Here is a 24,755-nt window from a genome sequence, read left to right as displayed (position 1 = left end):
CCCACCATCTTGGATCGGGGTGGGTGACATCATCACAAACTACACCATTGGGGCATCCCTATGTGTCCATTCAGCTGTTGCAAATTTGGTTCAAATCGGTTAGACTGTCCTCAAGTTAGTGCACGTGCGCCTCCAAAGTTTACGTGTCCACCATTTTGAATTAAGGTGGATGACATCATCACAATGAGATATCCCTATGTGTCCCTACAACTGCTGCAAATTTGGTTCAAATTGGTTAAGTGGTTCACAAGTCAGTTCACTTGTGCCTCAAAAGTTTATGGTTCTGCCATCTTGAATCAGGGTGGATGACATCATCATAAATGGCACCACTGAGGTGTACCTGTGTGTCACTCACTACAACTGTACCTAACTTGGTTCAAATCAGTTAGACCGTTCACAAGTTAGCCCACTTGTGCCTCAGATGTTCACAGGGCTGCCATCTTGAATTGGAGTGGATGACATCATCACACACCACACCATTTGGGCATCCCTTTGTGTCCCTACAGCTGCAACAAATTTGGTTCAAATCGGTTAGGCAGTTCACAAGTTAGCCCACTTGTGCCTCAAAAGTTTACACATCCACCATCTTGGATCGGTGTGGATGATATCATCACAAACTATGTTGTTGAAGTGTCCCTATGTGTCCCTACAGCTGTACCTGATTTGGTACACATGGACACATGGACACACACACAGAATGCCGGGTGATCTCATAAGCCTGCTAGAAAGTAGACTAAAGAGGTAACTATGGGGAAGCATTATGGCTGCATTTGCACCACGAGATGCAAGTGCACATGAAGGGGCCCCTTGATTGGTTAAAAAAAAAGGCAGCAAAATACTATCACATTGATCCAAATTTGATTCGAATCTGAATCAAATCTTTGGACCAGATTCAAATTTGATGCGAATTCGAAATGAATTTTTCGAATTTGACTCTAATTCGAAATGAATTGAAATAGTCATTCCGTGCACATCTCTACAAAAAGGTTCTCAAAGTGGTTTATATTAAAAGGAGGAATAAGATAGTTTCCTGTCCCCAGAGTGACTCAGGATCTAAAAAGAAACCAAAGGGCATGCATGCACCAGGCACTGGGAGGGATGCTATGCTGGACTGAATTCTTGCCCTGTTGGATTTATGAGAGCCATTGCTTGAAAAGCTGCCTCATGGCCCAGTTAGCAGAGGACTCAATGAGAGCTTTCAGCTCAATTATGTGGGGGCTGGAGATGAAAGTACAAAGGTAAGTCTCAGGGTAAGTACTAAAGAGAGAGGCTTACTTGGTTGCTACAGCAGAAACTGGGGGCGTGGAGGTTGCCTAGCAAAGAAAATGACAGAGCGGCTGAGATCCTGGAGTGTAATATCTGGGGCTTACGATGTCTGTTCGCGAAGACACAGAGCAGGGGAAATGAACATGGTGAGCTTCAGCTCCTAGTACAGGCAGGTAAATACGGTTCGATAACGGAGATATGACTTCACAGGGCTGGAAAGAGCAATGGAGGGAGACAACTTGCGCAAAAGGAACTGATGCAACAGAAAGGGAGGGTATAGTGTAGTGGTCAGAGTGGTGGACTAGGATTGGGAAGATCCGAGTTCGAATCCCCATTCAACCATGAAACTCACTGGGTGACTCTGGGCCAGTCATGTACCTCCCAGCCCTAACCTACATCACAGGGTTGATGTGAGGATAAAAATAAGCATGTACACTTATAAGCATGTACATAAAATTTTGTACATAAAATGTGCAAAAATAAGAATGTACTTTGATCTCCTCAGAGAAAGAGTGGGATATAAATATAATAAATAGATAGATAGATAGATAGATAGATAGATAGATAGATAGATATGCCAGAAGTGTGTACAATTGCCCAGAAATCCAAGAGAGCGAACATGGTAGCCCAGAGGAGAGCAGAGTTCCTTGTAACAGGGAATCCCAGATGTTGCTAATTACAACTCCCATCATCCCTAGCTGCAGTGGCCTTTGGCTAGGGATTCTGGGAGTTGTAGTCAACAACATCTGGGAATCCCGGTTAGAGGGAACTCTGGTGGGAGTAACTGAGCAACAGTCATGGGTCCCTTTCAAGGGCATGACGTTTATGATGGTCAACATTGCTTAAAGTTTCCTCTACTCTCCAGAAGTGGGTTGTGTGGGGATGGGGCCATAGCTCAGTGGTAGAGCATCTGCTTTGCAGGAGATTCCAGGTTCCCTCCCTGGCAGCATCTCCTGGTAGGGCTGGGAGAGACTCCTGCTTGGAACCTTGGAGAACCTGCTGCCAGTCAGTGAAGACCAGGCCTGCTCAACTTAGGCCCCGCCAGCTGTTTTTGGACGACAACTCCCATAATATTTAAGAGAATGTCTTCTTCACCATGAGCCCCACTGCCTGCTAAGATCATCTGGAGAGGTCAGTCTGCAGTTGCTGCCAACTTGTTTGGTGGCTACTCGGGAACTGGCCTTCTCCGTTGAAGCCCCTGGACGTTGGAATGTCCTCCCTGCTGAAATCAGAGCCTCCCCATCTCTGGCAACTTTTAAAAAGTCACTGAAGACACACTGATTCACCCAGGCTTTTAATTAGATTTATGGTCTTAAATTTTTAAATGTTTATAAATGATTTAAACGTTAACGATTTTAATTGTTTGATTTAGTTTTGATTTTAATTGTTAATTGATTTTCATTGTTTTTATTTTGCTGTAAACCAACCTGAGCCATTTTTGGAAAGGCGGTATATACATCAAATAAACAAATACATCAAATAAACAAATACCAGCTACAATGGTCAATAGCCAGGGATTATGGGAGTTGTAGACCAACATCTGAAGGAGGGTCGAAGTTGAGCAGGCCTGGTGTAGACAATACTGAACTAGGAACCTAGGAAGCTGCCATATACGGAGCCAGACCATTGGTCTATCTAGCTCAGTATTGTCTTCACAGACTGGCAGCGGCTTCTCCAAGGTTGCAGGCAGGAGACTTTCTCAGCTCTATCTTGGAGATGCTGCCAGGGAGGGAGCTTGGAACCTTCTGCTCTTTCCAATGAGGCCCCATCCCCTAAGGGGAACATCTTACATTGCTCCCATGTGTAGTCTCCCATTCATATGCAACCAGGGCAGACCCTGCTTAGCAATGGGGACAATTCATGCTTGCTACCACGAGACCAGTTCTCCTCCTTTTAATACTGCCCTATCCAAAGTCCATGGGCGGTGCCCAACAAAAAACAAAAAGCGAACAAACAATCATTTAAAACAATCGCTGTAAAGCAATATAAAAAAACAGATTTAAAACTGTCGAAAACCATTTAAAAAGAGTTCAAAACTTTCAAGAACAGGGTAAAAACCTCAGAAGGCTACAATGTTCTTGCAATAAGGAACACTGGTATATAGAATTCTCTCTGAATGGATCCTGTTCCTTGTGCTTGGGGAACAATTGTTACTGGCCCCACATCTTGAGGTGGGACATTGTGTATATCGGGTGACACAGCGCAAGCTTCTCTCTTCATCCATCGCCCCCCCCAATCCGTATCAACCTTTCTCACTTCTAGGTGCATCAACACTACCGTGGTGCCAGAAGGTGTTATCCAGGCCAGCTGCCAGAGAGCATATTCTCAACGCCAATCATGGCCGCCTCTGTGTGCTGTGACCCATCTAAAAGGCGGGAGGCCTTGAGGGCAGACACCTGCGCAGGGCCGGTTGCATCTGTCTAAGTGCTACCGAGGCGGCTGTAGTGAGAACCGGATCTCACGGCTGCGTCAAAAAACACCTCCCGATTGCCGAGGAAAAACTCTGCGGGTGCCTGTGATGGCAGATGTCAGGAAGGTGGCAACTAAACGGACCAGGATTCCGAAAGGTGGGTGACATAAAGCTGGCTAGTAACAGAGTCACTTGTGAGCCAGGTCAGCGGGGATTCCAGCTCGTTTTCCCACCCCAAGAAGGAAAACTCCCCAAGGGTTTTCTCGAGAGGAGATCATAGTGTCTCGGCCCTGTCCCAACCAGTCCCGTGGTTTTAAGCTTCCCCGTGGCCAACAAGAAGACTTTGTATTTCTTCTGGCTGTGTCTACTGAAACAGCCTTCCAAAACTCTGTTGTATCCGGAGTTAGGTAGTGTGGAAAGATTTCTAAGTGTGGGGTGAGGGGAAACAGACAGAAGGTACAGGTTTTCAAATTGAAAAATGAGAAATTTCCCTTTTAAAGAGTTCAATTCGAAACGGTAGGGTGTGGTTGCTGTTGAAAACTTATTACAAAGAAAACAGCAGTCATGGGAGCATAAAGGATTGGAACAAATAAAATGGGCGGAAAATGCACGCAGTCTAACCTGCACTGAATACCGGGGGCGGAGCCACTATTGACCGTACGGGTTCAAAGAACCCGGGACGCTGCCCCTCAGGGGCCATACCTGGCACACAGGACCCCCCCCTCACCATGTCTGATGTCAGACGCGGGGGGCATAATTTAGCTCACAAATGGGGCCACGCGGCCCTGTTCTTGAGCTAGATCAGCCAGCGCTGCCTTCGTCGAGGAGCTGGGATGGTGGATCCAGCCAGAGGCGCTCTTACCCCTGGGCTTTGGGGCTGAAGTCCAGGGCCTCCACAGCCCTTGGGGGCTGCCAAATCCTCTTTAGTCGGTCCTGGGTTGTGTGGTCACCCGGCAGAGCCAGATGATGCTCAATTTGCATGGGGGGCCTCCAAAGAGTTTCCTGCATTTGGACGTGTCGGTTTGGCCACCTCTGTCCCCTTAAACTCTGGTTGCACATTATGTGCGAAGGGGGCCTTAATCTTCATTCTTCACGCGTGGATTCTCTCCTTTAGTAAGCAGGGTCAGCTCTAGTTTGCTCACTGCTTGTGAGTGCTGTACGATGGCCAATGGCCTTCTAAAAAAATTATTTTTTTCAAATTCGATTTCTATACCACCCTTCCAAAATTGGAAATTCCATGCATTGTTGTGGCCCTTAGGAAGGAACTATGGCTTGGAGAGCTGCTGCCAGTCAGTGTAGACAATACTGATCTAGATGGACCAATGGTCTGACTCAGTAGACAGCAATAGCCCAGGGGAGGGGCTAATAGTGCATAGTTGTTGATTTCTCAACTTAGTACAAAGAAAACTGCAGCCGTATGAGCATAAAGGAACAAATAAAATGGGTGAAAAATTCATCCAATCTAGCCTGCACCTAATATTGTGCCTTAACCCACAGTCCTTACTAGAAGTTTACTTATAATCGCATCTCCCAATCTAGAATATCTTCCCTGCATGTAGAAGACCCCAAGTCCATTCCCTGGCACCATCTCCAGGTAGGGTTGAGAGAGACTTCTGCTTGAAACCCTGGAAAGCTGCTGCCAGTCAGTGTAGACAATGCTGAGTTAGATGGACCAAGGGTCTGACTCAGTAGAAGGCAGCTTCCTATATTCCTACATTCCACTCCCAGTTGCCTGGGACTGAAGAAGCAATGGAGAGAGACTCTCTGATCTATGTCACCACTCGGAGGAGTTTTGTTTGGGATGTACAAAAGGTTTTCAACATCAAAACATTTAAACTGGAAACGGGCCATTTAGAGCTCGAAACAAAACACCCTCTAAATAAAGGGCCTGTTTTAAGCCTGGAACAAAACAACCCTGTTTGGGTTGAAATGTTTCAAGTGCCATTTTGGAATTCTGTTTTTCACTTGCTGATTGGTTTTCTGGCACTGGCTTCCGATTGGCTTCCAATCTCCTTGGTTGGCTTGCTAGCATAACAATTTCTTCTGTGGGTTGGGTGGTAGATAGGACCCATCATGCCCAACCTTGGTGTCACCAGGAGATACCCATGGGTAACAATGGGGTGTTTGGGGTTTCTCCACTGTTCCCTATGGCCGCAACACAAAATATTTCATTGGAACATAGGAAGCTGCCGTATACTGAGTCAGACCATTGGTCTATCGAGCTCAGTATTGTCTACCCAGACTGGCAGTGGCTTCTCAAAGGTTGCAGGCAGGAGTCTCTCTCAGCCCTATCTTGGAGATGCTGCCAGGGAGGGAACTGGGAACCTTTTGCATGCAAGCAGACAGGTTCTCTTCCCAGAACAGCCCATCCCCTAAGGGGAATATCTTACAGTGCTCACACATGTAGCCTCCCATTCAAATACAACCAGGGTGGACCCTGCTTAGCAAAGTCATGCTTGCTACCACAAGACCAGCTCTCCTCCCTCAGTGTCCCGGTCGGACCAAATGTGAGAAGCTTTATCAGCAAAGGATCTTGTAGAAGTATCACAGCAAGCAACAGCTGGTTCATCTTCTGGAGATTCCAGTCTGGGGTTCAACCACCCTTACATCACCCAGAAGGGCTCTGCTGAATACCATTACATAGGAACATAGGAAGCTGCCATATACTGAGTCCGATACTAAGCTTCCAGTATACTTCCATATACTGGAAGCTGCCATATACTGAGTCAGACCATTGGTCCATCTAGCCCGGTATTGTCTACACCAGGGATTCTCAACGTTGGGTCCTCAGACGTTATTGGACTTCAAATCCCATAATTCCCAGCCCCAGTGGACTTTGGTTGGGGATTATGGGAGTTGAAGTCCAATAACATCTGGGGACCCAACTTTGAGAATCCCCGGTCTACCCAGACTGGCAGCGGCTTCTCCAAGTCTGCAGGCAGGAATCTCTCTCAGCCAGGGAGAGAACTGGGAACCTAGATGCTCTTCCCTGAGCAGCTCCATCCCCTAAGGAAACTTACAGTCCTCACATGTGGTCTCCCATTCATATGCAAACCAGGGCGGACCCTGCTTAGCTAATGGGACAAGTCATGCTTGCTACCACCAGACCAGCTCTCTTCTCCATCATCTGCATTTTGTTTCGAGCTCAAAACAGCATGCCAATTCCATATCGTTCACACCCCTAGTTCCTTCACTTCTGCCCAAGCAAGAATACGGGGAAAGGAGTTCTAGGCTGGTCCTATCTAGATTCAGAGGCCAGCTTGCAATTCACTGGCTTTGGGCTTCTCCAGCTGGTCCTCCTCCCCTACCTTTTCCCTCCCCGCTCCCTCGTCTTCAATGTCTCTCGCCTTTTTATGTGCATGCCCGTCAGCAGAGCCTCTGCCTCATTTTCATTTATGTACAGTGCCCTGCTAACAGCACCACGCTGCATTTTTGATGGCTTTGAGTCACTTGGGGAGGCAATTTTTGTTTGGAAAGTGGAGCAAAAATGCAATAAACATATCATAATACACCTCTGGTGTACTCAAGGCCTTGGGGTGTACACAGTGGATCCCACCCCCCGGTTTTTCATTTCAAATGGCACACACACACACACACACACACACACACACACACACAGGCTAGTGGGGATGGAAACATCGCTCAGTTGTTGAGCATCTAGGAAAGAATCTTGCTTGAAAGCCTGGAGAGCTGCTGCCAGTCAGTGCTGAGCTAGATGGACCAATGGTCTGACTCAGTAGGCAGCAGTTTCCTAGCAGATGGGGCTATAGCTCACTCATAGAACTATACTTTCCATGAAGAAGGTCCCAGGTTCTGTCCCTGGCAGCCTCTCCACGTAGGCCTGGGAAAGACCCTTGTCAGAAAACCTGTCAGTGTAGGCAGTACTGAGCTAGATGGACCAAGGGTCTGACTCCGTATAAGGTAGCCTGCTTTGTTGCTTAGTGGTAGAGCATCTGCTTTGCATGGAGAAGGTCTCAGATTCAATTCCTGGCAGCATCTCCAGGTAGGGCTGAAAAAGACTTCTGCCTGAAATCTTGGAGAGCTGCTGCCAGTCAGTGATGACAATACTGAGCTAGATGGGTCTGACTCTGTACAAGGCATCTTCCTCAGTCAAGATGGGGCCATAGCTCACTGGCTGAGCATCTGCTTTGCATGCTAAAGGTCCCAGGTTCAATCCCTGGCAGCATCTCCAAGAGAGGGCTGGGAGAGACTCCTGCCTCGAACCTTGGAGAGCTGCTTCCTGTCCGTGATGACAATACTGAGCTAGATAGACTAAAGCTCTGACTTGGTGCAAGGCAGCTTTCTGTGTTTCAATCTCATATCACAAACTGCTTAGGAAACTCACCCCCTCTGCCACATCTGTTTCAAAAAGAGATTTGTTATGCAGCATAGGAGCCTAAACTTCCCCTGGGTGTTTTGTGATTCTTTAGATCCGGGTGATTTATTATAATTCAATATATCCGTTGTAATTTTTCATCTATTTGCACAGTGTATAATTTATGATGGGCGAACTCACCTCAATTCGATTTGGAAATGGGTCACCAGATACAAGTATTTTTTAGAGAACTCTCAGAAAGATTTTTTTTTTAATGCTTTCTAAATTGTCCTGTAATTTTGGTTGCATTATATTAGATTGGGGTAAAACCTCATCTCTTCTTTGTCCTGAACACTAAACCTTTAGGAGAACAAATGTTCAAAATGTATTGCTTTGAAGTGTAGTGAGATAAGCAAACTCATATTCCATACTAGGTAATTATCGGTTTCTGTAACATCATTCCCCTGTTGACTGACTAAAGGGACACCTTTTGAAGATATAATTCTCTTATATTTAGCAGGGGGAGAGCAGCTGGCCCTATTCAACCTAAGGACAGCATCCATTGACTGCTGCTTCTGTCTACCTTATTATTATCTATATGTATATTTCTCTAAGGCGTACCTGTCACTAATCCCGTTTGCGGCAACTCTCGCGAGAGTTCGCTAGAGAGCTGCCAGCAGGGGGCAGGAAAGTGGCAGCGGCAGCAAACAGCCTTGTGAGCGAGGCAGGAAAGATGGCGGGGGGAAGAAAATGGCGATGGCAGGTGGGGGGGGGCCAGACAGGGGAAGAAAACAGCAGTGACGGCAGCAGGTGGGCGGGGAAGCAAATGACGGTGGTGGTGGGCAGGGAAAGAAAACAGCAGCGGTGGGAGGTGGGTGGGTGGGTGGGGGATAACTAAAGGTGCCTGACCCAGCTAGCAATTATTATTTTGCAAGCCCTTCTGAGACAGGGAACCATCTTTCTTATTATTTTTCTATGTAAACTGCTTTGAGAACTTTTGCTGAAAAGCGAAACACCAAATTTAAACACCAAAATTATAAACACCAAATTTAAAAACATCTTAAAAAACAATTAAACTATCAAAACAATTAAAACCCCCAAAACCAGGTTAAGATTAAAACAGTTAAAACTAAATTAAAAACCCTGAAAGGCCAGGCCAAACAGATAGGTTTTAAGGGCTCTCTTGAAGGACAGCAAAGAATTAATATTACAAATTTCTGCCGGGAGTGCATTCCACAGTCCAGGAGCAGCCACAGAGAAGGCCCGCCTCTGAGTCGCCACCAGACGAACCGGTGGTAACTGGAGACGGACCTCCCCAGATGACCTTAACGTGTTGAGGTGCTCTTCAAGGTCTTTTGGAACGCCCAGGGCGCCAATTACCACTGGGATTATTTTGGTCTTCTTCTGCCACAGCCTTTCAATTTCAATTTGTAGATCTATGTATTTGGTGATTTTTTTCTATTTCTTTTTCTTCTGTTCTGCTATCCCCTGGTATTGCTATGTCGATTATTTTCACTTGTTTTTCTTTCTTCTCAACTACAGTTATATCTGGTGTATTGTGTGGCAGATGTTTGTCTGTTTGTAGTCGTATTTTTACATCTTCATTTTCTTCAACTTTTTCAATTTGATGGTCCCACCAATTTTTGGCTACAGGTAGCTTGTATTTTTTTGCAGATGTTCCAGTGTATCATCCCTGCTACCTTGTCATGCCTTTGTTTGTAGTCAGTCTGTGTGATCTTTTTACAACAGCTGATTAGGTGGTCCACTGTTTCATCTGCTTCTTTACAAAGGCGGCACTTGCTGTTTGTTGTTGACTTTTCTACTTTTGTTCTTATTGCATTTGTTCTTAGTGCCTGTTCTTGTGCAGCCAGTATTAAACCTTCTTTCTTCAAGTTGCCATTCTTAAGCCATTGCCAGGTCTTGGTGATGTCTGATTTTCCACTTATATTGTGCAAATATTGACCATGCAGTGGCTTATTTCTCCATTTTTCTGCTCGGTTCTTGACTTGTTCTTTCTTGTAGGCCTGCTTTCTTTCATTGGTGTTGAATAGTTTCTCGTTGTTGACCATTTGAAGTGCATCTTCTTCACTGTCCTTTATATATTCCTCAAGGCCTCTTTTCTCCTCCTTTACTGTTTGATGGACTTGCAGCATTCCTCTTCCACCTGAACTGCAAGGGAGGTATAGCCTATCTACATCACTGCAGGGCTGCAGAGCATGATTGATGGTCATGATTTTCCTGGTCTTACGATCTAGCGTCAATTATTAGCAGCTTACGACCTATTATTATTATTAATAATAACTGTTATTAATTCGATTTCTATACTGCCCTTCCAAAAATGGCTCAGGGTGGTTTACACAGAGAAATGACAAACAAATAAGATGGCTCCCTGTCCCTAAAGGGCTCACAGTCTAAAAAGAAACATGAGGTAGACACCAGCGAAAGTCACTGGAGATACTGTGTTGGGGACGGATAGGGCCAGTTACTCTCCCCCTGCTCAATAAAGAAAATCATCATGTTAAAAGGTGCCTCTTTGCCCAGTTAGCAGGGTAATCTTCTCATTCCTAGTGTATATTAGGTTATGTAAGAACTGCACAAGATACGGCTTCCATCTTACCCCCATTCCCAGCAGGCTCCTGGCCCTGACAGAATCAGAAGGTTTCTGAACTCGGGAGCCGGGGTGCGCGGAAGGGGAAGGAAAGTGACAGGGGTAGGTGGTGGCGACAGTTTCCATCAAGCCTGGGACATGGGTGGCGGCAGCCGCAGAGGTGGGTAGCAGCGGCTAGAATCCCCCGCAAGCCAGCATAAACATGCCTGAGGGATAGATCCCCTTTGCCACCACTCCTGCTGCCCACCCATTTAAATTAATTTCATTTTGAGATTTAAAGTATTTAATTACATATTAATTACATATCTTAAATATGCAATCAGTTAATTATTTCCATATTAATGACATATGAATGAATTACATATTAAGTACATCCTTAAGAACCAATGCCCTAATGGACACGGAACCAGATTGCCCAGTTTGGGTTGATTCCGGATCGGATTCAAGTCACCCTGGGTGGCTCGGGCTTGATTGAGAGATGTTGGCAGAGGCAGGAGTGGGGCCTCCTTCCACCCTCCCAAATGACAGCCCAGGTCAGCTGCAGGCCATTTTGGGCCTCTCTGCGCATGCGCTTGATATTTTCCCTCCCCCCTCCCTCCACTGCAGCCCTTTATTATTTATTTATTTATTTATTACATTTATAAACCACCCCATCCAGAGGCTCCAGGCGGTGTACAACAACCTTTTAAAAGTTTACTCGCAAAGGAGAATCCTTGCTGGACGCCCCCTTTACAAATATACCATTGAGCTGGCTCACAGGGTGGGGGCTTGGGTTGACTTGCCCTCGGACTGGGCCCCTTGCTTTTAGGCTCAAGGGCAAGCCTTTGAGCTGAGCCGGTTCGAGTGCAAACTGGCCTGATTTCAAGCCAGGTCACATATCCTTATGCCCTAAGAATTGACCTCAGCCCCCACACACCAAGTCACAGTTAGTTTGCCCCCACTAGCGCATTTGTGTTGTGCACCCGTGGGCTATGTTAACAGACAACAGTTCGGCCCTCATGCGTTGATTCCTCCTCCTCTCTCTTTGTTTTAGAACACTGAGGGGCCTATGCCCCAAAGTCCACTCTCCTCCAAACCCAGGTTGTGCTTCTCTGCGTAGCGCTCCTGACATCCCCCCCACCCCACAAATGAGGCGTTCCATCCCAGTGAGCTTCTCCTGTAATTTCCGAGTGAGCAGCACTAGTGCCAGAAACATGCATTAATGTGTTCATCCTGACATTGACACAATGTCAGCTAACAAAGTCTATGGCCCATGCAATTGCTTTTGTGGCATATAAAATCACAAGGTGCCGCGTGTCGTGTTTGGGCAGGGGTGGAAAAGAGGCTTTTTAAAGAGAGAGAGAGCAAACACCAACACATTTCTCTTGATGGCTTTTCATGTTCCATTTAAAGGTGTTGCCTCCAACCAATCTCCTTATGTAACCAGTTTCCATAATGAAGCCACAAGAGAGTTATTCTGTTCGAGGCCGAGTTTGGGTCTCTGCCAAGGCAGCGATCGAGGAGGGATGCAGACCCTGGACAGCTCCTCGGGGAAAGGGGTCAGGACCTCGGATAGCTACAAGCAGTGACACAGGAGCGTTGGGATTAGGAGCCTAATAGTCATGTTGCTCCAGAGACTATTTGGAGCAGACTGTCGTCTTCCTGACAGCTGTTCTCTGCTCCTACGGAGGGCAGGACTCGAATGAGTGGGCTGAAATGTCAAGGAAGCAGATTTATGCTAGAGGTTAGAAAGAAGTTCCTAGCTCTAAGAGGTGTGTGACAGTGGGACTGTCTGCCTCATGATGGGGTGGGCTCTCCTTCCCTGGAGATTTTCAGACACAGGGTGGATGCGGTAGCAATGAGCATGGGGAGGTGGTGGACTAGAAGACTTCCCTAGCCCCTTCCCACTCTTAACATTCTGTGATCCTATGCACTTTATCCTCAGTGCCCGCCAGGTGGCTGAGCACCAACATGTTCGAAAGAAGTACTAACTTCCTTGTCGTTTTTTGGAGTTCTTTTTCTTTCTTTCTAGGGAAGCGTTCTCTGTCTGTTCTAATGTTTGCAGACAGGCTAACATCTGTAACCTTCCCGTGAAGCTGTTTAACATGATTTACTTGCAAGCGAAAGTTGAGCGCTCACGCCAGTTTGATTTCCATCTGCTTGGGCTTGGCAAATCCACTTTTAACGCCTCTTGGGGTATGTCAGAACGATATGTTTACAGGATGGTTAGGTATTTGTGACACATGTCCAGCTTGCCGGGTCTAGGCTGTAAAAAGCCCCTTCCCAGCTTCTGCACTGGGGAGGCATAGAAATTGAGCGGGAGGGGTGTCTGCAATGATACCATGATGCTAGATATTGCAATCACATAGACAGACCCCGGATGCCTCCTTCAAAACAGAGCTGGGAATGCAACTATCCCTCGGAAATGTTGACCATCCTGTCAAAATGCTCCTACCTTCTCTCAAAATACCTGCAGCTAGAACAGAGCCAGAATTGCTCCCAGTTTTTCCACAAAAAGTTCTTTTGGGGACGGGAAGGGGGGTGGCGTTAGTTGGCAGCAAAGAAGGAGGCAGAGATAACCCAGCAGAATAAACTGCAGTATGTCTGCCCAACAAACCACAAACGGACCAACAAACGGAAGTACTTTTTCACACAATGCACAATCAACTGGTGGAATTCTCTGCCACAAGATGTGGTGTTGGCTACCAGTTTGGATGGCTTGAAGAGGGGTTTGGATCACTTCATGGCAGAGAGGTCTATCAACGGCTACTAGTCTGATGGCTATAGGCCACCTCCATCCTCAGATGCAAGATGGTTCTAAATATTGGTTGCAGGGGAGCAACAGCAGCAGGAAAGAGGGCATATCCTCAACTCCTGCCTGTAGGCTTCCAGCGGCATCTGGTGGGCCACTGTGTGAAACAGGATGCCGGACTAGATGGGCCTTGGGCCTGATCCAGCAGGGCTGTTCTCAGGTTCTTAACCGGGACAACTCTTGTGAGATCTTAGCCAAGTCCCAGGACTTTGGGTCGAGATCTCGTGAGATCCGTCTGCGCTCTCACAAAGCCATGCCATCCTCAGGGAAGATCTCGCCTACTTGCTGCTTGAACCACCCCAAGGCATCGGCCATGATGCCAACACCGATGCCCCATTCTGGCGGACCCTTCAGCGCTGGTAAGGCACGTATAGGTCAGGCCTGACTCAGAGCTATGCTCCGATTCATTCTTCCCTCCGCCCCCACACCTGAAGTCCCCTCACACCCTGTTTAGCAAAGTGGACAATTCTTGCCCAGTTCTCCTCCCCTTCTTCTGCACCCCCTTTTAAAGCAAGGGGCAGAAGGGGACCTTGCTGTATCACTGGTGCTCCAATAACCTGCTTGAGCTGGCCACTGCACCTCGACTCACGGAAGGGCTGCCCTGGGCCGGGTTACCAACCATCTCGCAGAGGAGGCCCTCTTATGCTTCCAAGTTGCCTCAAGTTTCCTTGGAAGATCTCTCTTGGAAGCCACTCCTAAGGCAGAGCTGGCCTTCTGTTTGTATGTTGTCCTTGCACCCCCAGCCTTGGCATTTGAAGCCCAGTGGTTTGCCTCTTTGGCCATCAATTACTCCAAGCTGCGCCTTCTTCTGATCCTTGTTCCACATGAACAATAATGTTGAGCAGAATGTCAGTCATCAGGCAGGCATAATTGGATTGTGGGGAAGTGTTATATTGTGAATTAAGTTGACTGATGGGAGAAATGTCAGTATTATTAACAGGCTTCCTCAGGATGATAATTTTATGTCTATACGAATGAATTGCAAACGAGTACTCCAAGGCATCCATTCAAAATGATGGAGTCATTTTAATAAAAGCCAGATTTCTCTTTCATATCGTTGTTTTCAAACAGTTTATCTCCTTGCGGGGAAATGATGCCATGTTCAGCGCCGGGTGTCGAGCGGGGTGTGTGGGGGGAGTGGAAGGAAGTTGTTTTGCTCCAGGCGTGTGTCTTGCCCTGAGTGGAGCTATGCTCAGACATGACGGGGATAGGGATATAGATCAGTGTCAGAGAATCTGACAATTTTAAAATTTTCCAAAAAAAATCTGGCAATTTTTAAGAAACTTCTGAAAACACATCTCTTCAACCAAGCTTTCTCAGCTTTTTAAAACTTGTTTTTAAATTGTTTTGGCTATTTAATTGGTGTTTTAGGATGTTTGAATTGTTAATTATTATTTTGTGCAGTTTTATCATTTTCTGTTTGAATTGTTAATCGATTTTAATGGTGTTTTAATGTGAACTGCTTTGAGCCTTTTGGAAGGGTGGTATAAAATGTTTAATAATAAATAAATAAACAAACAAACAAACAAACAAACAAACAAATAAATAAATAAATAATCTGCTTGGCATGCAGAAGGTCCCAGGTTCAGTACATGGCAGCATCTAGTTTTCCAAAACAGTTTAGGAGATCCCGAACCTCTTCTCACAAGCAATGAGAAGGACTCCAGAGCAGGCTGTGGGGAAGGTGGGCGAAACCTACCTTCCCTGCAGACGGCCAATGTACTGTTGCTAGGCGTGCTCCCCTCGTGCCCAAATGATTCCCCATGTACCCCAACAGCGGGAGGGGGAGGGGACAGGGATGTGTCACCCTGGCCCCCAGAAATACCATGATACGCCACACGAGTGTGCAGGACATCATGGAGACCCCCTCCCCAGGCTCCCTTCAGTCTGACAGCTGCAGCTGCCAGACGATCAGAAAAACAAGGTTAAGGGGACACTCATTTTAAAGAGTGGCGAGTTTGGCGGGTTTGCCTCCGTGTTGCCGTCGGGATCAGCCCGATCCTGGTGGTTCACATGTGCGTGCAAAACCAGGCTGGGCTCCTTTAGCCCAGTTCTGCATGAGTGTGTGACCAGCCTCCCTCTCTGGTCACCTCAAATCGGCCCAGTTCTTCAGCCTCCAAGCCTGAGAAGCTCAATCCTGGAGTGGGTATATGGTCAGTATCCTCCGCCGCGAAGACAGATGCAAAGAACTCATCCAGCTTCTCTGCAATCTCCGGATCCTCCCTGGCACGTTTTCTGCTTCTGATATATGTAAAGGGGTTTTTGTTATTCCCCTTGATACTTTCTTCTATATGCTCCTCAAACTCTCTGTTTTTCATCCCTTACTGCCTATTTCTTTTGTCAGAGTTTATGTTCCTTCCTGTTCTCTTCATTTGGGCAGCACTTCCATTTTCTGAAGGAAACCTTCCCTTTTTGTGGCTTCCCTGACTCGACTTGATAGCAATTCTGGTGTCCTCCTGAACTTGGTGGTACCTTTCCTCCTTCTTGGTATACATTCCAACTGAGCTTCTACTATTGTAGTTTTAAATATGTTCCATGCTTTCTGGAGGGATTCGACCCTCCTCACTTTCCCTTTCAGCTTCCGTTTTACCAGTCCCTTCATTTTTGAGAAGCTTCCTCTTCTGAAGTATCTGTGATGGACTTCAGCAGTGTAGCTATAACTGAGTGAATGGGTTCAAAGAACCTGGGGCCCCCAGCTCCTGAGGGCCCCCCAGCTCCACCCCTCCCTATTTTCTTCATTATCTCCCTCACTCTGAGAGGCTGCTGGGGAGAGGGACGAAAAGGGGCCCCCTCTCCCCTAGCTGCACTCCTCATGGACTTCCTTGGCAATGCTCCGCTCACATATAAGCTGACTTGGATCACACTATGGACACTGTTCCCCAATGGTTCTACAACCCTGGCAACTCACACCAGGTCCTGGGCACCACTCAGGATTAAGTCCAAGGTCGCCAACTCTCTGGTTGGTTCTGCGACTAACTGTTCTAAGGCACAGTCATTTAACACACCTAGAAATTTGGCCTCTCTATCAATACCAGGATGGACCAAGGGTCTGACTCAGTATAAAGCAGCTTCCTATGTTCCTATGATCATATAATTCAGTATAGGATTATATCAGCTTGCCATTCAACTTGATGGCCAAAACCTTTTTAAAAAACTGGCTAATTTTCTTGTAACATGGGGCCTGGTGTCGGGCCGGCTATTTCATAGAACCCCAAAGACACGGAGAGAAGAGAGCTGGTCTTGTGGTAGCAAGCATGAACTGACACCCTTTGCTAAGCAGGGTTCACCCTGGTTTGCATTTGAATGGGAGACCATATTTGAGCACTGTAAGATATTCCTCTTAGGGGACGGGGCCGCCTTGGGATGAGCAGAAGGTTCCAAGTTCCCTCCCTGGCAGCATCTCTAAGATAGGGCTGAGAGAGATTCCTGCCTGCAGTCTTGGAGAAGCCGCTGCCAGTCTGTGAAGACAATTCTGAGCTAGATAGACCAAGGGTCTGACTCAGTATATGTTGGCTTCCTATGTTCCTATGACCTCGGAGGATAAACCATAAGCAGTGGTCAAAGTTGAAAATCAGTGTAAGTATTCTAAAGAAATCCTGGGGAAGGCCAGGAAGTGAACCTGAGACCTTCTGCATGGAAAATGAGTGGTTTGCCACTGAACGATGCCCCCTTTCAATTATCTGGGTTTTTCTTTTCTGATTCCCCCCCAGGTATTTTTTCCCTCTAGCAACTGGAACGTGGGGCTATCTGCCAGCATGAAAAAAAAATGGCTGGAACGTTTTGAGCAAAAAGCATGATCATTTATACTTAGTGTGCACAGATTTCACTGCTGAAAATGTTAACGAAAAATGATGAACAGTTGCTTCCCTGAGCCTTTGCAGCAAATATGATTTCTCCTTTGGACCTGTTAAGTCAACATCTCAGTCCAGCATTCCACAGGAAAATGCTGCCGCAGAATCCACTGATCTCCCCAAATAACATCTTAAAGGTTTCTTATCTGATGATCTGACAGAACTTTAATTACTCGCAACGCATCTGGGCCCCTCGGCACCCATCAAGCAAATCACAAAAGTTCTTTTCTGTTTGGGTGTTTTTGCCCCACTTTTTGACAGATATATTCACACTGCCAAGTTTTGTTTCTACCATTGCTCCTAGAAACGTAGGAAGCTGCATTATACTGAGTCAGACCCTTGGTCCATCTAACTCAGTATTGTCTACACAGACTGGCAGCGGCTTCTCCAAGGTTGCAGGCAGGAGTCTCTCTCAACCCTATCTTGGAGATGCTGCCAGGGAGGGAACTTGGAACCTTCTGCTCATCCCAGGGCGGCCCCATCCCCTAAGAGGAATATCTTACAGTGCTCAAATGTGGTCTCCCATTCAAATGCAAACCAGGGTGGACCCTGCTTAGCAAAGGGTGTCAGTTCATGCTTGCTACCACAAGAGCAGTTTGTCTCCCATTAATGTTGCACTCCCATCCTGTTTCACTTAAAAATGCAGGATCTAGGTGGGATGTGTGTAGAGTTGGAGGGACCATGCAGAGGAAGGGGAAGAAAGTTGTCACTTGCTGGGATACAACCATCAAATAGCGCAACTGCCATTGTGGCTACTGGAAAAATGAATGAAAATTCACCCCTGTTCACCGCCTTCCGGGGTGGGGGGCGTGTTTTGGTTTGTCCCTAGTTTACCCACAATGCAATTTAGACCCTGTGAGTCTCCCCCACATGACTGAAAGACAACCAGTGCTTTGTAAATCCAAGGGACTTCATTGGCTTGGGATGCTTGCCATCCAAGTCTGCACAGCACCTTTGCCCTGAGTTCCAGTGTTTGTTTTACAGCAGGGCTTCCTAAACTGTGGAACCAATAGATTGTTCCCACAAACTATTGTGGCTGGGAATGATGGGAGTTTGAGCTCAGTAATATTTGTAGTGCCCCAGGGCGGGAACCCCTGGTTTACATTATAATGTGAACATAAGAACGTAAGAACATAAGAACAGCCCTGCTGGATCAGGCCCAAGGCCCATCTCGCCCAGCATCCTGTTTTGCACAGTGGCCCACCAGATGCCGCCGGAAGCCACGGACAGGAGTTGAGGGTGTGCCCTCTCTCCTGCCATTACTCCCCTGCAACTGGTACTCAGAGGCACCCTGCCCTTGAGGATGATGGGTCATGGGAACATGGGAAGCTGCCTTATACTGAATCAGACCCTTGGTCCATCTAGGACAGTATGGTCTATGGTCTACTCTGACTGGCAGCAGCTCTCAAAGATTTTAGGCAGAATTTTTCAGGCCAAGCCTACCTGAAGATGCTGCTAGGGACTGAACCTTGGACTTTCTGCCCGCCAAGCAGATGTTCTACCACTAAGCTATTGACCCATCCCAAGGGTGCCTAGGAAAAATTCTTTATACTAAGTCAGACCCTTGTTAGAGATGTGCACAAAATGAAATTTTTATTTATTTATTTTGAATTTGAATCTAATTCTGAAATTTCCCCCCAAATTGGAATCAAATTTGTCTCTGGTCCAAAAATTCAATTACAATTTGAATCGAATTGGAATTTATTTGACCCTGTTTTGGTGCCTTTTTTTTTAACCAACCAGGGGGCCTGGATGGTTTATTTATTTATTATTTCTCTATGTAAACCGCTTTGGACCCTTTTGTTGAAAAGTGGTATATAAATTGTTGTTGTTGTTGTTGTTAAAAAAGGTGCCAAATGGCTCTCAAATCGAATTCAAATCAAATTTAAAAAATGCAATTCAAACTCAAAACGAATTGCCCCTTTAAGGAGTGATTCAATTTGAATTGGAATCACTTGAATTACCCAGATTTCAGTCGAATCAATTTGAATTCAATTTGAATTGATTTCAATTTGATTTCAATTGATTTGATTTCAATTTGAAATTATTTCAGTCGAATCAATTTGCACCTCCCTAACCCTTGGTCCATCTAGGCCAGTATTGCCTACATTGACTTGCAGGGACTCTCCAAGTCAGACTCCTGGTCCATCTAGTTCAGTACTGTCTACACTGACTGGCAGCAGCTCACCACGGTTCCAGGCAAGAGTCTCTCCCAGCCCTACCTGAAGATGCTGCCAGGGATTGAAATTGGGTCCTCCTGCTTGCAAAGCAGTTGCTCTACACTGAGCTATGGACCGATTCCTGACACAGGAGAGCTTTAGTAGGAAGAAAGGAAGCTTCATTATACCAAGTCGGACCCTTGGCCATCATGGCCAAAATTGTCAACTCTGACTGGCAGAGGCTCACTATTATTATTATTATTTCTTGTTTACACAGTCAGACAGGTCTTATTGACTGGTTTGTTTTATCCAGACATCGAGTCCTTCCCAAGGACCTGGGATGGCTGAATTTTATTGTCAATTGTTATAGATATTGTCGCAGAATATAGGCTGTTCCCAGTAAAGCTGCTTTTTGTAGCTGGCTGATGGTGATTTCTGTGGCCCCTCTGGTGTTGAGGTGCTCTTCAAGGTCTTTTGGAACTGCACCCAGGGCGCCAATGACCACTGGGGTTATTTTGGTCTTCTTCTGCCACAGCCTTTCCATTTCAATTTGTAGATATTTGTATTTGGTGATTTTTTCTATTTCTTTTTCTTCTATTCTGCTATCCCCTGGTATTGCTATGTCGATTATTTTCACTTGTTTTTCTTTCTTCTCCACTACAGTTATATCTGGTGTATTGTGTGGCAGAAGTTTGTCTGTTTGTAGTCGGAAGTCCCATAATATTTTTGCATCTTCATTTTCTTCAACTTTTTCAATTTGATGGTCCCACCAATTTTTGGCTACAGGTAGCTTGTATTTTTTGCAGATGTTCCAGTGTATCATCCCTGCTACCTTGTCATGCCTTTGTTTGTAGTCAGTTTGTGCGATCTTTTTACAACCGCTGATTAGGTGGTCCACGGTTTCATCTGCTTCTTTACAAAGGCGGCACTTGCTGTTTGTTGTTGACTTTTCTACTTTTGCTCTTATTGCATTTGTTCTTAGTGCTTGTTCTTGTGCAGCCAGTATTAAACCCTCTGTTTCTTTCTTCAAGTTGCCATTCTTAAGCCATTGCCAGGTCTTGGTGATGTCTGATTTTCCACTTATATTGTGCAAATATTGACCATGCAGGGGCTTATTTCTCCATTTTTCTGCTCGGTTCTTGACTTGTTCTTTCTTGTAGGCCTGCTTTCTTTCATTGGTGTGGAATAGTTTCGTGTTATTGACCATTTGAAATGCATCTTCTTCACTGTCCTTTATATATTCCTCAAGGCCTCTTTTCTCCTCCTCTACTGTTTGATGGACTTGCAGCATTCCTCTTCCACCTGAGCTGCGAGGGACGTATAGCCTATTGACATCACTGTGGGGGTGCAGAGCATGATAGATGGTCATGATTTTCCTGGTCTTATATTATTATTATTATTATTTTACACTGTCAGACAGGTTTTATTGACTGGTTTGTTTTATCCAGACATCGAGTCCTTCCCAAGGACCTGGGATGCCAGAATTTTATTGTCAATATTGTTGCTGTTGTTATAGATAGCGTCGCAGAATATAGGCTGTTCCCAGTAAAGCTGCTTTTTGTAATTGGCTGATGGTGATTTCTGTGGCCCCTCTGGTGTTGAGGTGCTCTTCAAGGTCAATATTATTATTATTCATATTGACCTCTTATTATTCATATTGACCTCTTCAAGGTCAATATTATTATTATTCAAGGTTGTTGTTGTTGTTGTTATTATTATTATTATTATTATTACATTTATATCCCGCTCTTCCTCCAAGGAGCCCAGAGCAGTGTACTACATACTTGAGTTTCTCTTTCACAACAACCCTGTGAAGTAGGTTAGGCTGAGAGAGACGTGACTGGCCCAGAGTCACCCAGCTAGTTTTATGGCTGAATAGGGATTTGAACTTGGGTCTCCCCAGTCCTAGTCCAGTACTCTAACCACTACACCACGATGGCTCTCTAGGACTTCACTAGGGTTTCAGGAAGGAGTCCGTCCCAGTCCTTCCTGGAGATCCTGCCAGGGATTGAACATTCTGAATACTCTAACACAGAGCAATGGCTCCACATGAAATTGTGTGTGTGTGTGTGTGTGTGTGTGTGTGTGTGTGTGTGTGTGTGTGTGGTTTGTGTAAAGATAAAAGCTTGAAGAGGCTAGATAACCTGGTCTCTTTTTCAGTGAAAAGCATTCAAGGCATTAAACACCCCCAAAGAAGCATTAGCTGCCAAGATAATACTTGAATAAATCCAAGTATTATTACCACATTTGAAAAATATATCCTTATAAATATAAATTATAATTTTCTTTGCTGAAATGCGATAAACACGGATTGAGTGGAAGACAAGAACAGGCAATTCTTCAGAACAGCAGACAGGGTAGTTATTTTTCAAAGTGAATAAAATGAGGGGAAATGCTAAGGTTTTTTTAAATATATATATATATATTTCCTACATGCATTCATTCATAAATACTGTTATGCTGCTTTTATCCTGGAGAAGGAGCTGGCCAGAAGCCGGACGGGGGGAAGGGATGGGGCTTACATTGATTCTTCAAAGAGGTGGCATTTTCAAGCTGTGGGTCAGCAGATGATCCCTTGGGAACATAGGCACTGCCCTTTTGATCAAACCTATGGTCTGTAGGAACCAGCAGGTCTGTGCAGAAATGCAAATGTCAGGTTTGGGTTGTCAATCTAATCTGATCCTACAAATGTCAGCTGGGGGTCCTTTGGACCCTTGTGAATGTTGGAATTGGGACTGGGATCAGACCAAGCTTGAAACATTTTTTTTCAGAGTAACCAGGATACTCATTGGGAACCCGGAAGAAGAGTAACCTAATACGAGAAAATTACACCGGGGTGGGGGTGATATAACATCAGAAAAACACAGGAGAAACACGAAAATCAGCCACTTGTGAGTCAAAAGGCGCTAACAACAACAACAACAATAATGGAAAACAATTGGAGAAAACAACAAAATACAAGGACCTTCAGATTGAAATTGAGTGGCTCCGGAAAAAGAAAACTATAGTGGTGCCAAAAGTTGTTGGTGCCCTTGGTGCAGTCCCAAAAGAACTTGAACACCATCTCGACACCTTGGGCATCGATAAAATTACAACACATCAACTACAGAAGGCCACGTGACTCGGGACAGCACAAATATTCTGACCGACGCTATCTTTAATTCTTCTTTAGTTATCCTAGACCCTTGGAAAGGGCCCGATGATTAAAGTACCAAATCCAGTCAATAACATCTGGTAGACTGTGTGTAAATATCATCATCATCATCATCATCATCATCATCATCATCATCATTTTTATTTGTTAGCCGCCCCCATAACAAACTATTCTCTATTTTAAAAACTTTCTAAATGGGAATGAATGCATAGGAAGGGAGACAGGTGGGTAGATAAAGGGCAGAAGATGGATTTCCCCCTTTAGCTATGATTGTGGAGGGTGAGGTGGGGGTGGAAGACAGAGAAGACTCTCACAGCAATTTGGAGCTCCAGAAAGCTCTGATTTTTTTTTTTTTTTTTTTTTTTGGAAGGAGATTGGAGAAGTCTGAACTGAATTGGACTGTGCACTTTTACATTCGGACTGCCTCCAAACCAATCCAGTCGGTGTAAAATTGGCCCATTTCCTATTTTACCAATCGGATTTTGTGCAGGTCTATAAACCTGCACCATGTTTGCAGCAGGAGCTGGATAGATAGCCGCTTGGTGCTTATGAAGCAGGAAATAAAGATGATGGCTTCCATATGTTATTTGACTCCAGCATCTGGTATTCAAAGGTCGTTTACTCCTATACATGCAGGTTCCATTGAGCTATCGGGGCTAATAACAACTGATTGATTTTGTCAGAAGGAGAGATAAATGGGAGGAGAGCTGGTCTTGTGGGAACAAACATGAATTGTCCCCTTTGCTAAGGATTGTTCACCCTGATTTGCATTTGTATGGCTGACTACATGTGAGCACTCTAAGATATTCCCCTTAGGGGATAGGGCCACTCTGGGAAGAGCAGAAGGTTCCAAGTTCCCTTCCTGGCAACATCTCCAAGATAGGGCTGAGAGAGACTCCTGCCTGCAACCTTGGAGAAGCCGCTGCCAGTTTGGTTCGACAATACTGAGCTAGATGGACCAAGGGCCTGACTCAGTAGAAGGCGGCTTCCTATGTTCCTATTGCTATTGGCTCTCAGTCCAGCTTCCACTATCGTGAGGTAGCCAGTTTAAAAGGTAAAGTGTGCCGCCAAGTAGATTTCGACTCCTGGCGCCCACAGAGCCCTGTGGTTGTCTTTGGCAGAATACAGGAGGGGTTGACCATTGCCTCCTCCTGCACAGTATGAGATGATGCTTTTCAGCACCTTCCTATATCGCTGCTGCCCAGTATAGCACCAGCGGGGATTTGAACCAGCAACCTTCTGCTTGTTAGTCAAGCATTTCCCCGCTGTGCCACATAAGGTTAGGAAATATAAACAAAACTCTGAAGGTGGCAGCACCATCAATTTCTCTAGCAAGATTATAATCCTTGCAAATGGTAAATTTGAGGGTGGGGTTTTTTTTTTGCACAGGTTGGGTTTGCTGAGTCTGCACATCCACATCCCAACCGAAACCCTCTCGTCGGCTTTGCTGCATCAAGCTGAAATCAATTCTGAGCCGGGTCAGGGATCAATCCACTTAACCTGGAAGGTTTTTTGTGGTGGTTGGAGATCTGAATTCCCCCGGAGGATGCAGAAGCATGCTTCAAAAGGCTGTTGCTTGTTGTGTTCTCACTCAACAAGTTACATTCCAAAGGGTCGTTGCGGGAGTCAGCAGGGCAATTCCCCAGGGGCCAGTGGTCCTGGCTCTCAGCTAGTTGCAGGCTCTTCAGATGAGCCTGCTTGTCTTTTGGAATTGCCACTGAGTGACTCATAATTGTGATGTGGAGGATGAAGCAGGCAGCAATCTGTATGCCGCCGAAGTCACAGAGACTCTGCTGCCATCCGAGGCTCTCAGTTCAGTGCGGGTCATCTGCTGATCACGGGAGATTGCTGTCGACTTCATTAGCTCTTTATTGCCTTGCTAACAATGTTGGCTTTCACTTTGCACACAAGTGAAGCTTCTCCGAAGCAGACCATAGAAGCAGAAGGACTTGAGAGGCACCAGAGGAACAGAGGAAGCTGCTGTCTACTGAGTCAGGCCCTTGGTGCATCCAGCTCAGTTTTGTCTACACTGACTGGCAGCAGCTTTTCAGGGTTTCAGGCAGGAGTCTCTCCCAGCCTGCTTGGCCTGCCACCTGTTCTCTGGATCCTTACCCAACATGGCAGATTTCATCTTGCAGGGCAGTTGTTGGAGCTAGCCTAGTTGATATCATTAAAACCTCACTGAGGGAGGGCAGGATACC

General features: G+C 45.9%; 1 long non-coding RNA gene across 4 annotated transcripts in view; it reads right to left on the bottom strand.

Moving 5' to 3' along the window:
• Positions 1–24,755, bottom strand: part of LOC128338451 (uncharacterized) — a 155,258-nt gene that overhangs the window by 60,472 nt on the left and 70,031 nt on the right. The gene's annotated exons all lie outside the window — the stretch shown is intronic.

The sequence above is a fragment of the Hemicordylus capensis genome, chromosome 16 (genome assembly GCF_027244095.1).
Source record: "Hemicordylus capensis ecotype Gifberg chromosome 16, rHemCap1.1.pri, whole genome shotgun sequence".
In the NCBI taxonomy this organism is placed as follows: Eukaryota; Metazoa; Chordata; class Lepidosauria; order Squamata; family Cordylidae; genus Hemicordylus; species Hemicordylus capensis.
Note: the sequence above shows the minus strand (reverse complement) of the source record. Positions and strands in the feature narration are given on the sequence as shown.